This window comes from Ascaphus truei, chromosome 11 (assembly GCF_040206685.1).
Source record: "Ascaphus truei isolate aAscTru1 chromosome 11, aAscTru1.hap1, whole genome shotgun sequence".
Taxonomy (NCBI): Eukaryota; Metazoa; Chordata; class Amphibia; order Anura; family Ascaphidae; genus Ascaphus; species Ascaphus truei.
Window position 1 is genome coordinate 58,401,024 of NC_134493.1, and position 11,987 is coordinate 58,413,010.

Sequence of the window (11,987 nt, forward strand, 5' to 3'; positions counted from 1 at the left end):
AAACACAAAGATCACTGCAGATCAGGAGCGGCAAACTCCAGTTCTCAAGGGTCACCAGCAGGTCTTAAGGATATCCCTGCTTGAGCAAAGGGGCCTCTGATTGAGCCACCTGTGCTGAAGCAGGGATGTTCTGAAAACCTGAAATGTTGGTGGCCATTGATGACTGGAGTTGGCCGCCCCTGATATAGAGTATATGAGCTGCCTCTGTTCCCAGGATATGCCATTATTGTATATGCACACTCACTGTATGTGCACGCTCACTGTATGTGCACGCTCACTGTATGTGCACGCTCACTGTATGTGCACGCTCACTGTATGTGCACGCTCACTGTATGTGCACGCTCACTGTATGTGCACACTCACTGTATGTGCACACTCGTTGTATATGCACACTCGTTGTATATGCACACTCGTTGTATATGCACACTCGCTGTATGTGCACACTCACTGTATGTGCACACTCAATGTATGTGCACACTCACTGTATGTCCACAAGCGCTGTATATGCACACGCGCTGTATATGCACACTCACTATATATGCACACTCACTATATATGCACACTCACTATATATGCACACTCACTATATATGCACACTCACTATATATGCACACTCACTCTACATGATATAGCAGAGATCATGGTCCCACCAAAATATTTAATAAAAAATGCTCCCTGTGTGAGATCTTCAGCCCATTAATAAAGGGACCCTGTGTTTTATACAGTTACAATGTATCACTGTGCTTAGTGGTATATTATGCAGTTACAGGTTACAATGTATCACTGTGCTTAGTATTATATTATACAGTTACAGGTTACAATGTATCACTGTGCTTAGTATTATATTATACAGTTACAGGTTACAATGTGTCACTGTGCTTAGTATTATATTATACAGTTACATGTTACAATGTGTCACTGTGCTTAGTGTTATATTATACAGTTACAGGTTACAATGTGTCACTGTGCTTAGTGTTATATTATACAGTTACAGGTTACAATGTGTCACTGTGCTTAGTATTATATTATACAGTTACAGGTTACAATGTGTCACTGTGCTTAGTATTATATTATGCAGTTACAGGTTACAATGTGTCACTGTGCTTAGTATTATATTATACAGTTACAGGTTACAATGTGTCACTGTGCTTAGTATTATATTATACAGTTACAGGTTACAATGTATCACTGTGCTTAGTATTATATTCTACACCCCATAATATTGTATCTAAGTCTGGGGGAGATTGTTACAAGGCAGATCTGACCAAGGGCATGCTTGGAAAGCAGGGCAGACCTCATCTTCTGAACCAGTGCCTCTCTGGGAAAATCCATAGCATGTGGTAATGTACTGTATAGGATTTTCTGTTTTACCCCTTTTATTTTAAGAAGCTGCTCTGCCTTATATTGTAATTGTATGTTTATTTTGTAATACCTTTTCTGTAGTTCAAGCACTGTATTTTTATATATATTAAACCATTTAATAAGTAATGCTTTGGGCTCTGAATGAACTTTGTGCACGCTGGAGAGAATAACTTGCTAAATTCAGGCACATGTTACTACAACTGATTGTGTGTTAAAGTGCATAGTTTTTCCCATAATAAACAGGGACCTGAGGCCCGGGCGGATATTTTAGTCTAAGATCTGTTATCATATCTGCATAACCTCAGGTGGTGGCAGCGGATGGTTATGATGTGCAATTGGGTAGGGGGTTAATGCTAACTCGCTGGTTCCTTGCAGAGGAGAAAGGGGGGTTGCTAGAGAAGCCTTGTGTATTAACCCTGGTTGCATATCTAAAGTCACGTGCTCACTTGTGTGCTGTTCGTGGCAGTGGAGAGATACAACTCATTTGAGGGACCCCTGAGTGGGTGAAGAGTGGGGCAGCTTGCGGGCTGTGTATAGATCCTTGATCCTGTAAGTGGGGATATTGTCCATTTGACGGACCTTTGCGGAGGTGAAGAGTGGGTACGCTTGCGAGCGTCGGTATTAACCCTTGTCCCGTATGCAGGTCACGTGCTAGCAGGGGGTCATACGTGACAGACCACAACATTTTTTTTAATGAATTTTTTATTCTAATGCTGTTTGGTAAAGTATATTTTTGATTTTTCCTTCAGGAGCAAAAAAACTTACACATTTTTTTCGGTTCCCTCTCTGGAGCATCCAACTTAATGTTGAGTAATGGGCAAAACATGTATTTTCTCCATTCAAACCAGCTACATACAATCCTGCTGAATTTGGTTAAAATCAGTGCCGTTTTGAAAGGTTCAGTCCGCCATCTTGTTTCAAAATTGAATCTAATTGTATCCAAACAGACAAAAACCTGCTCCGTGATCTCAGAAACTATCATGTAAAATGTGGTTACGAGATCTTAAGAGGTGTCTAAATACCTAGCGGTTTGTATATTAGCTATAAAACTACTGTAAATGAAAACATATTCCCTGATTTTAGCAATATCTGTCGAATCTTCCGTTGTTCATATTGATAGATGTACATAACACACCAAATGATGGCAAAGTATACATAAGAGTAATAATCAGAATATATAGATAATTAAATCAAACTAATAACTATACAATTAATACATATATAATAAATAATATGAACAACACACCAAATCTATATCTATTGTAGTTGCAATATTCATCTGCATTTTTTATCTCAATTTCTATAGTTAACGAATATTTTAGCCACTAGTTTTTTGCCCTCAAATGTCATAAATGGAAATACACAGAGGAAAAATTGGGAACATTTAAATGGTCAACTCCCGGCCATAATGACAGATATAAAGAGATAATATTATTAACAACATTGGTGCTGTTCCCAAGTAATCCTGAACTTCATATAATCATACTGTCATTCACAAAATTAACAAAAAAATAATAAAAATACATATTTGCAATGTATTTAGATTATTAATACGTAGATTTTGGATATAATTAAGTATGTATATATGTATGCAAAGGGTCCCCATCAATATTCGTACCCAATGCAAGGATATGAAATACTGCAGTGCCGACGAGTATTCTAAAAGAAATCTGGGGCAATCACCAACAAGACCCAGGTATATGCTGGGTTCCCTGAAGAAGTAGCACCTTAGCTATGAAACGCGTAGGATTACTGCTTTTATTGATACCTTTTATGCTATTTTCGTGTATCTTGTACACAAGCTATCCCGCCGGGTGTCTCCCGCTGGAGGTACGCCCATTGTGTGACGTCACACGTATGCGCGAAGTGTGATGTCATTGCCGATCGACGGACTGTTAGGCGTGGATGCCGATACGCTGTGGTGTCTTGCCCGTTATCGGTATATACTCGAATGGACTAAGAGACTCTGCCCTAACACACACAGTGTGCCTTGTGTGGAGCACAGACTTCCCGTTATCATCACGGAGACTACAACGAGAGTGAACCGGAGACGTTTTGGATGCTGGTGATTGACCACAATTACAGAGCCAGATGACACCTGGAAAGTGCGGAGGTTCACTTACCTGAGGCATCCCCTTCTATCGTGTGTCCTGTCGACAACTGTGTGGTAACTCGTGTAATGTTACACAAAATGCTTATGTTCTATTTTTCTGATGTATGCAGAATACTTACCCTTTTTTAACACTTAATAAGTTTTGATATACTTCACTATTTGCGTTTTGCGCTTGTTTTTTTTGTCTTTTGTCATATGCTGGGTACAGGCTGGGTATATGCTGGGTACATGCTGCAACATTTCTGCAGACAAACTATTGGCCCATCGGATTAACATTCAGATTAACAGAATGGGACTGCCAGGGACCCCTGCTGTGTTAATCCGATGGGCCATTAGTCTCTGCAGAAATGTCACTGAAATGTTTGCAGCATGTACCCGGCATGTACCCGGCATGTACCCGGCATGTACCCGGCATGTACCCAGCATGTACCCAGCATGTACCCGGCATGTACCCAGCATGTACCCAGCATGTACCCAGCATGTACCCAGCATGTACCCGGCATGTACCCAGCATGTACCCAGCATGTACCCGGCATGTACCCGGCATGTACCCAGCATGTACCCAGCATGTACCCAGCATGTACCCAGCATGTACCCAGCATGTACCCAGCATGTACCCGGCATGTACCCAGCATGTACCTGGGTTTTCTTGGTTGGATTTTCCATGGCAAGTTTAAGGCAAGTTTTAGAATACTCGTCGGCGCGCCTGTATATGAGGAAATTGATCTTAGAACATTATCCCTCTAGAAGTATTGGACTTTTCCACAATATAGTTGATAAATCATGATCACAAAGCTCAGGGGCATATTCATAATGACACATCAAACATTACATTTAATTTTGAAAGAACTGAATCCTAAATCGCACAATGGATTATATTTTTCAATGCTGTGAATGTCAAGAACCAGAGTGAAATGCATCAAAAAACAGTCTCGTTAGTATAAAGAAAGATAGAACAAATCTATGTCAAGATAATGAAGTCAAGATTATATCCAAATAGTAAAAAATCCAAAATCGAACATTTATACTCAATAAAGTAAATCCAAGACATCCTAAATCGCACAATTGAACAACCCCAAGGATGTACTGTATGTGGAAGGTACAAAGAGGAACAACAAAAAGAAGTGAGTGAATACAGAGGTGTATAGAAATACAAACATGGAGAAGAACGGTTATACTCTTGTTTATCTGAGAAAATGCCCCAGATTCCATTCAATGTTAATAACTTCAGGGGATCTAGTTTTCAATAAAAATATCCATTGTGATTCCCTACGATCCAAGAGATTAATCATGTCTCCCCCTTGTTCTTTCAGTATAACTCTATCAATTCCCATGCAACTAAAATCGTTAATTCCTCCATAATTCCTCCATTCTCACACTCACAAAAATGCTTTGCAACAGGATGTAACAAATCCCTTTTCTTAATTAGTCTAATATGCTCCTGTATTCTAATTTTTAAACTTCTCGTCGTTCTTCCAACGTATCTCATCCCACAGCCACCAATAAGTAAGTATATAACAAAGTTAGAATTACAGTTAATTAAACTATTTATTCTAAATTTCCTTTGTGGACTGTGGGAGAAGAAACAATTGGAAGGTTTCATGTATCTGCATACATTACAGGTACCACAACGAAAAGGGCCCTTAGTAACGAAATCATTCGCCTTTTCATTGACCTTTGAAACATCACTGGGAAAGACATATCCCGCTATTGTCTTGGCCTTTTGAAAGACACGTTTAGGGCCTGACTTAACATACTCTTTTACACTGGGGTCCATCTGCAGTCAATTCCAGTGCTTTGCTAGAATTGCTTTGACCCGATTACCCCTCATTGTATTGGGATATGACAAGTGGTAGATCAGCATTATCCCTATTTCCCTTCCGTCTCACGTCCCTCTTCCTCATCTCCGACTTCTTGGGATCAGCAAGGGTTTCCCTGTCAATACTTAAAATTTCATCCATTGCAGCTTGCAATAGATCAGGTTTGTAACCCCTCTCAATGAATCTGTTTTTCAGCTCCCCAGACCGAGCAAGGAACCCCTCCAGAGTGGAGCAATTCCTCCTCCGTCTGAGGAACTGACCCCTTGGGATCCCAGAGACCAATGAGCGTGGGTGGCAGCTGTCTGCCCTCGGGAACAAATTCCTCGAATTTTCCTTCCTGAAGGTATCTGTTTGAATTTGCTGGTTTAAATCTATATAAAGTAGCAGGTCCAGAAATTTGATTTGTTGTATATTAAAATTATAAGTGAATTTCAATCATAAGTGTTAGTATTAATATATATTTTTAAAAAAAGTGTTTAAAGTATCAATGTCCCCCCTCCAAATCAAAAGCAAATCATCAATAAAACGTTTATAAAAAATAATATTGTCTCTAAAGTGATTGGTGCTACTGTAAATAAACTGTGACTCCCAACACCCCATAAATAAATTTGCATAAGAGGGGGCGAAACTCGCCCCCATCGCCGTGCCTTTTAGTTGTAAATAAAATTTGTGCTCAAATAAAAAATAATTGTTCGTTAATAAAAACGTGATTGCTTCTATAATAAAAGTTCCGTTGGACAGTGAATTTTCTGGACCTTCTAGGAAATGCCTCACAGCCGCCAACCCCAGATCATGTTTTATTATTGTCTAAAGAGAGGTAACGTCCAACGTATCTCAAATGTAAGACTGGCTCCCAAATCAATAAGTCCCCGGAGCCGAGGATGAAAGAAGGTAATCCTCTAACAAATGGTTGTAAATACCTATCTATATAGCGTCAGAGTCCATCTCCCAAAGATCCAATACTGGAGACTATTGGCCGACCCGGTGAGCCAACCAATGTCTTATGGATCTTTGGGAGATGGTGAAAGATAGGGGTGAACTGGGGTTGGGTTGAGAATGAACCCTACTTCATCTTTTGGAAGTACATTGGCTGTAATACCCTGTAATGTTCTGTCCTACACTGCACCACCCCAGCTCCCCCCTTGTCTGCATTTTTAATCACCAATGCCTGATTGTTTTGTAGGGATTTCATTGCCAACCTTTCCTTGCGCTGCAGGAGTCAGGTGTGCGGAGTCTTCCTGGTGATATATTTAATGTGATACAGGTGCCTGCTGCACGCGCGCCGTGCGTGCAAATGACATCATAACGTGGGCGCAACAGGGAGGCGGGGCCAGCAGAGTTGGCATTAGGGTGTGTGCGGGCTGTGTGCGCGCTCCTATATGATAACAGACTCCAGGGTGAGGCTTGGGAGCGATGCTGGTATCTGGATATATGGAGCGTAAGTTTCGCGTGTGCCAACCGCGCGGCGCCACATGGATCCTTACACACACGCACTCACCTGGTATTTGTCTGTGCTCACATTTTTGTGTTTCCCATCAGAAGAGCCTGCAGGTTGGATCCAATATTTAATTTACCTTAAAAAGCTGAATAAGTGAATTGAATCAAAACCTGACGAATCAGACTGCTCGCCTGTATAGAAGGTCCTAAAGAAAGCAGGTGCAAAAGGGTCAATGATAACAGAGAAAAACAAAGGACCCCAAGAAACAGGGTCAGAAAGCACCCCCAAATATGCACTCAATGCCCAGTACGTTGAATAGCTAAAGCTTCTTGAGTGCATATTTCGGGGGTGCTTTCTGACCCTATATCTTGGGGTCCTCTGTTTTTATCTAAGTGGATTGAATGTAATTGATAGTTTGAGCAGGAGGAAATGTTTGTCAGTGTCAGGGATCTCACAACATCTTCACAAACAGGTTTGGTTATTTATAAAGGATTATTAATGCCCTGCCCAGGTTTCCTGGAACAGGACAGGCTTTCAGTTTCATTTCTTGTCAGCAGCCTTTCTTCACAGAAATAATTTGAAATAAGAGACCTTATTTAATAGACATAACATATCTAAGGCTAAGGCCCCTCTCCCAGAATCAGCGCGCCCGCACTGCAGACAGGCGGGGCGCTGACATACACAGACCGCGATATGCGGTCTGTAGGGAGCGGGAGGGGAGTGGGAGGCCGACCGGGAGGGGGGGCGTGGCTTGAGCGGAGGGACCCGCTACTCTCCCCCCCTCCCTCCACGGGCTCGGGCTGCTGATTGAAGGTAAGCAACACACACACACACAGACAGAGGCAGGCACTCACGCACTCAGACACACACATACACACACACAGACAGGCACTCACGCACTCAGGCACACACATACACACACACAGACAGGCACGCACGCTGCTTTCACTCCACACTCCTCCCCGCTCCCCGAAGCCTCTCCTCCTCCCAAAGCCTCCCCTTCCCATTGGCTCACAGCCACACCACGTGACGCGTCAACGCTAGGGATCACCATTCTCTTGTATCCAATAGCGGCTGACGCGCCACAGCGTGTAGTGAGCTGTGCAGCCAGGGGGGACCGGGACCGGCTCCGCAGGATTCCCCTGCTGGTGGGGAACTCGCGTGTGGCCGCCCGCGCCACCGATCGCAGCGGGACAGAGGCCTTACCCGGGAACAAGCGCCAGGACACCCAGTATTTAGGTGAACGTGCCCTGTGAGAGGCAGAATAAATGGTTATGAGATCTGAGGTCTGGTTGGAAATACGCGCTGACAAGCAGCGGGAAGAGAGTTAGGAGGGGGTACGGAGAAACATTATTTGGTGTTTACAAAACATGGCGCTGGTTCCATATCATCCAAAGTGCGGGTAATGAAACAGTTAATTACTACAATGATAGAAGTCAGAAAACATAATGCAATAAAAAGCAATACTAATATATTATACAGGGCATTAGCGCATTTGTATACCTAGAGATATAAGCTTGTGAAATAGCCAATGTCTGGGAGGTTAAAATGGAGGTCTTCCCAGAGGCCTCTGCAGTCTAAAAGTTACCATGGTAACTTCAGAACCTAAAGATTACGAAAAGTATGACTTTAAACATGAAACTAAAACATTTTAAACAACAGCAGGACATTCGAGGACAAGATACTAATATTATATGAGTTAACCTATATATATATATATATATATAAACCCTCCACCGTATAGCATATAGCATATAAAAATATTACTTGTGTGCACATTCACGTCTCAGACAAGTAATAATTTTGTATGCTGTATGCTATATGGTGGAGGGTTTATAGTCACCTTTTTACTCACCATAACCTTAATAATGTGTGGGGAAGATCTACTCATGTCTCATACAAGCAGAGCCAGTACAACCAACCGCACACTGATGAGACCCACAAGGTCCAAACAGTCTGTCTGTGAGTGGGTTTACTGGCTTTGCATCTCACCCCAGGCCATGTTTAAAAGCTGTGTTTAAAGCAGCATGCATTGGCTTAAGGGTTCTTCATGTAATGTGGGCTTGAGACAAAGGGTGGCACTGTGTGCTCATTTGCATGTCATTTCCCAGAATCCCTTGCTGCAGTGGAAGCACTGTATTGTAGGTGATAATGGTGGAAAGCAGACCTGTGGGAGAGCCCCCAATTCATGCCACACTAGTGGAAAATCCCCCCATTCATACCACACCAGTGGGAGAGCCCCCCATTCATGCCACACCAGTGGAAAAGCCCCCCATTCATACCACACCAGTGGGAGAGCCCCCATTCATGCCACACCAGTGGAAAAGCCCCCCATTCATACCACGCCAGTGGGAGAGCACCCATTCATACCACGCCAGTGGGAGAGGCCCCCCATTCATACCACAACATTGGAAGAGCCCCCATTCATACCACGCCAGAGAGAGAGACCCCATTCATATCCCCCAAAAGTGGAAGAGCCCCCATTCATACCACACCAGTTGGAGAGCCCCCCATTCAGAAGAATTGTGCAAAATGTGGACGGTGCTACATGTTTAAGAAGAGTAACTAAGGTTTGCAAATGTTCCAAGTTATTCCTCTGCTCTTTGCTTTCATTTCTTTTTTTTTGGATGATAAATCATTCATTTCTTTCTCTGTGTAATTGTTTTTCTTTTCCCTGCACACCATCTATCTTTGTTCTAAATAGAAATAGCCGTGTCGGTGCAGTTGCGATAGTGCAGAGTAAATGAGTTTAATCTGTGTTACTCTCCTGGGACCTCTGTAAATCGGTATCGCTGACCTGAGGACGAGAGAGGGCTCTCTAAAGCTTGTCTTATAACATCTAATGTTAGCCCAAATTAAAAAGGTATCGCCGAATACTAAAGCACTCATTTACTCAGCACTATGTCTGTTCTATGATACTAAACACTGTGTTACATCCAGAAAAAGGTGTATACATTCTGCAAGTCCTTATTTAATAAGCGGCGAAGCCTCCTCTTCATTCTGGAGAACATTGTATTCTCGTTCATGTGAATGGATCTGATCTCTTCTCCACACGTTGAACAGGGCCCAAAGTATCCAGGCACTTCCATACCAAAAATACATTGAACACAAACTGCATTTGCAGAATAACAGTGCATTCTTCGCACCTGTAATATCCCCCTTCTGTTCCTGAACGGAATAGGACGCTGAATATTACACACACTGTTGTCACTCCCTGTATCGGCCTCTCTGAAACAAGTTGGACCACCAGACATGTAGACATTTTTTGTTACCGATTAACACTCATAATAGCCAGCCATGGGGATAAAGATGCCTCTCCCTAACCTAAATACATGTTAACGTGGTAAGGTGGGAACCTATTCTGTAATATGAAAGTGTAAAACCCTCCAACGGAACAGGAAGGGAAATCTAGAATAACATGCTCTAATCAGTTTACTGTCACCTCATGTTCCATTTACTTCTTCCAAAGAAAGCCAATGTACTAGAAACCCAATGAGTCCAACATATTTACCTGGACTAAAAAGGTTCTACAAACAATTCCGGATTTACACGGTACAAAAAAAACCCCAATCTGCCATTAAAAGGCCACTAAATACCGTAATTTGTCTCCACAACATCAGACTGGAAGTGAAAGTTTTCCAAATAATGGTCTCTTCTCTAGAGATGTGCAAACCTGGCAAAAATGTACCTCTCTTGTCGAAATTCTCCAATATCCTGCTATCTTCCTAACCCCAGCATAACGATGGCTACTCCATACGAGGACTCGCAGAACAGTCCACAACCATTGCCCCAAAACCGGAAGACCGTTCCCAATTATTATCCCTTGTTGTATCACCATGTGACCTCTACTCGAGTCTCCAACATGGATCAGCGGTGGCCAGACACAATGACTAAGACATTCTCTGTGCCAACCACCTGACACATACTGGATTGCAGTTTGAGAAGCTCTGGCCAGACACGAGGTCCTCCAAGTCCTTACTGACAATCCACCTTTCTACACATCTACAATAAACTCTAAGAGGAAAGTTACCCTTATCCCATGTCCCATCAGAAGAGGAGTGGGTGAAATGAGTGCAAATTAAATATCTAAATAAAGTGACTAAACATGTATAAAAACTGATTATTTTGGTGCAGCTCTCAAATAGACAACGTTTCTTTTGTCTATAAAGTACAGAAAACATGTCTGAAGGACACTGCAGGACTGAAGAGTTCTGGCACTAATCCAACGCGTTTCACTCAACGATGAGCTTCCTCAGGGATTGTCTCTTCCTTTTCCTTCTTTTCTCCCCCGTGAGGCAGGTGTGCGGAGTCTTCCTGATGATATATTTAATGTGAAACAGGTGCCTGCTGCACGCGCGCCATGCGCGCAAAATGACATAATCACGTGGACGCAACAGGGAGGTGGGGCCAGCAGAGTTGGCATTAAGGTTTGTGGGGGCTGCGCGTGCGCTCCTATGATGATAACAAACTCCAGGGTGAGGTTTGGGAGCGATGCTGGAATCTGGATGTACAGAGGGTAAGTTTTGCGTGCGCCAACTGCGCGGCGCCACACGGATCCTTACACACACGCACTCACCTGGTATTTGTCTGCGCTCACATTTTTGTGTTTCCCATCAGAAGAGCCTGCAGGTTGGATCCAACATTTAATTTACCTTAAAAAGCTGAATAAGTGAATTGAATCAAAACCTGACGAATCAGACTGCTCGCCTGTATAGAAGGTCCTAAAGAAAGCAGGTGCAAAAGGGTCTGACCCTGTTTCTTGGGTCCTTTGTTTTTGTCTCAGTGGATTGAATGTAATTGATAGTTTGAGCAGGAGGAAATGTTTGTCAGTGTCAGGGATCTCGCAGCATCTTCACAAACAGGTTTGGTTATTTATAAAGGATTATTAATGCCCTGCCCAGGTTTCCTGGAACAGGACAGGCTTTCAGTTTCATTTCTTGTCAGCAGCCTTTCTTCACAGGAATAATTTGAAATAAGAGATCTTATATAATAGACATAACATATCTAACCCGGGAACAAGAGCCAGGACACCCAGTATTTAGGTGAACGTGCCCAGTGAGAGGCAGAATAAATGGTTATGAGATCTGAGGTCTGGTTGGAAATACGCGCTGACAAGCAGCGGGACGCGAGTTAGGAGGGGGCACGGAGAAACATTATTTGGGGTTTACAAAACATGGCGCTGGTTCCATACCATCCAAAGTGCGGGTAATGAAACAGTTAATTGCTACAACGATAGAAGTCAGAAAACATAATG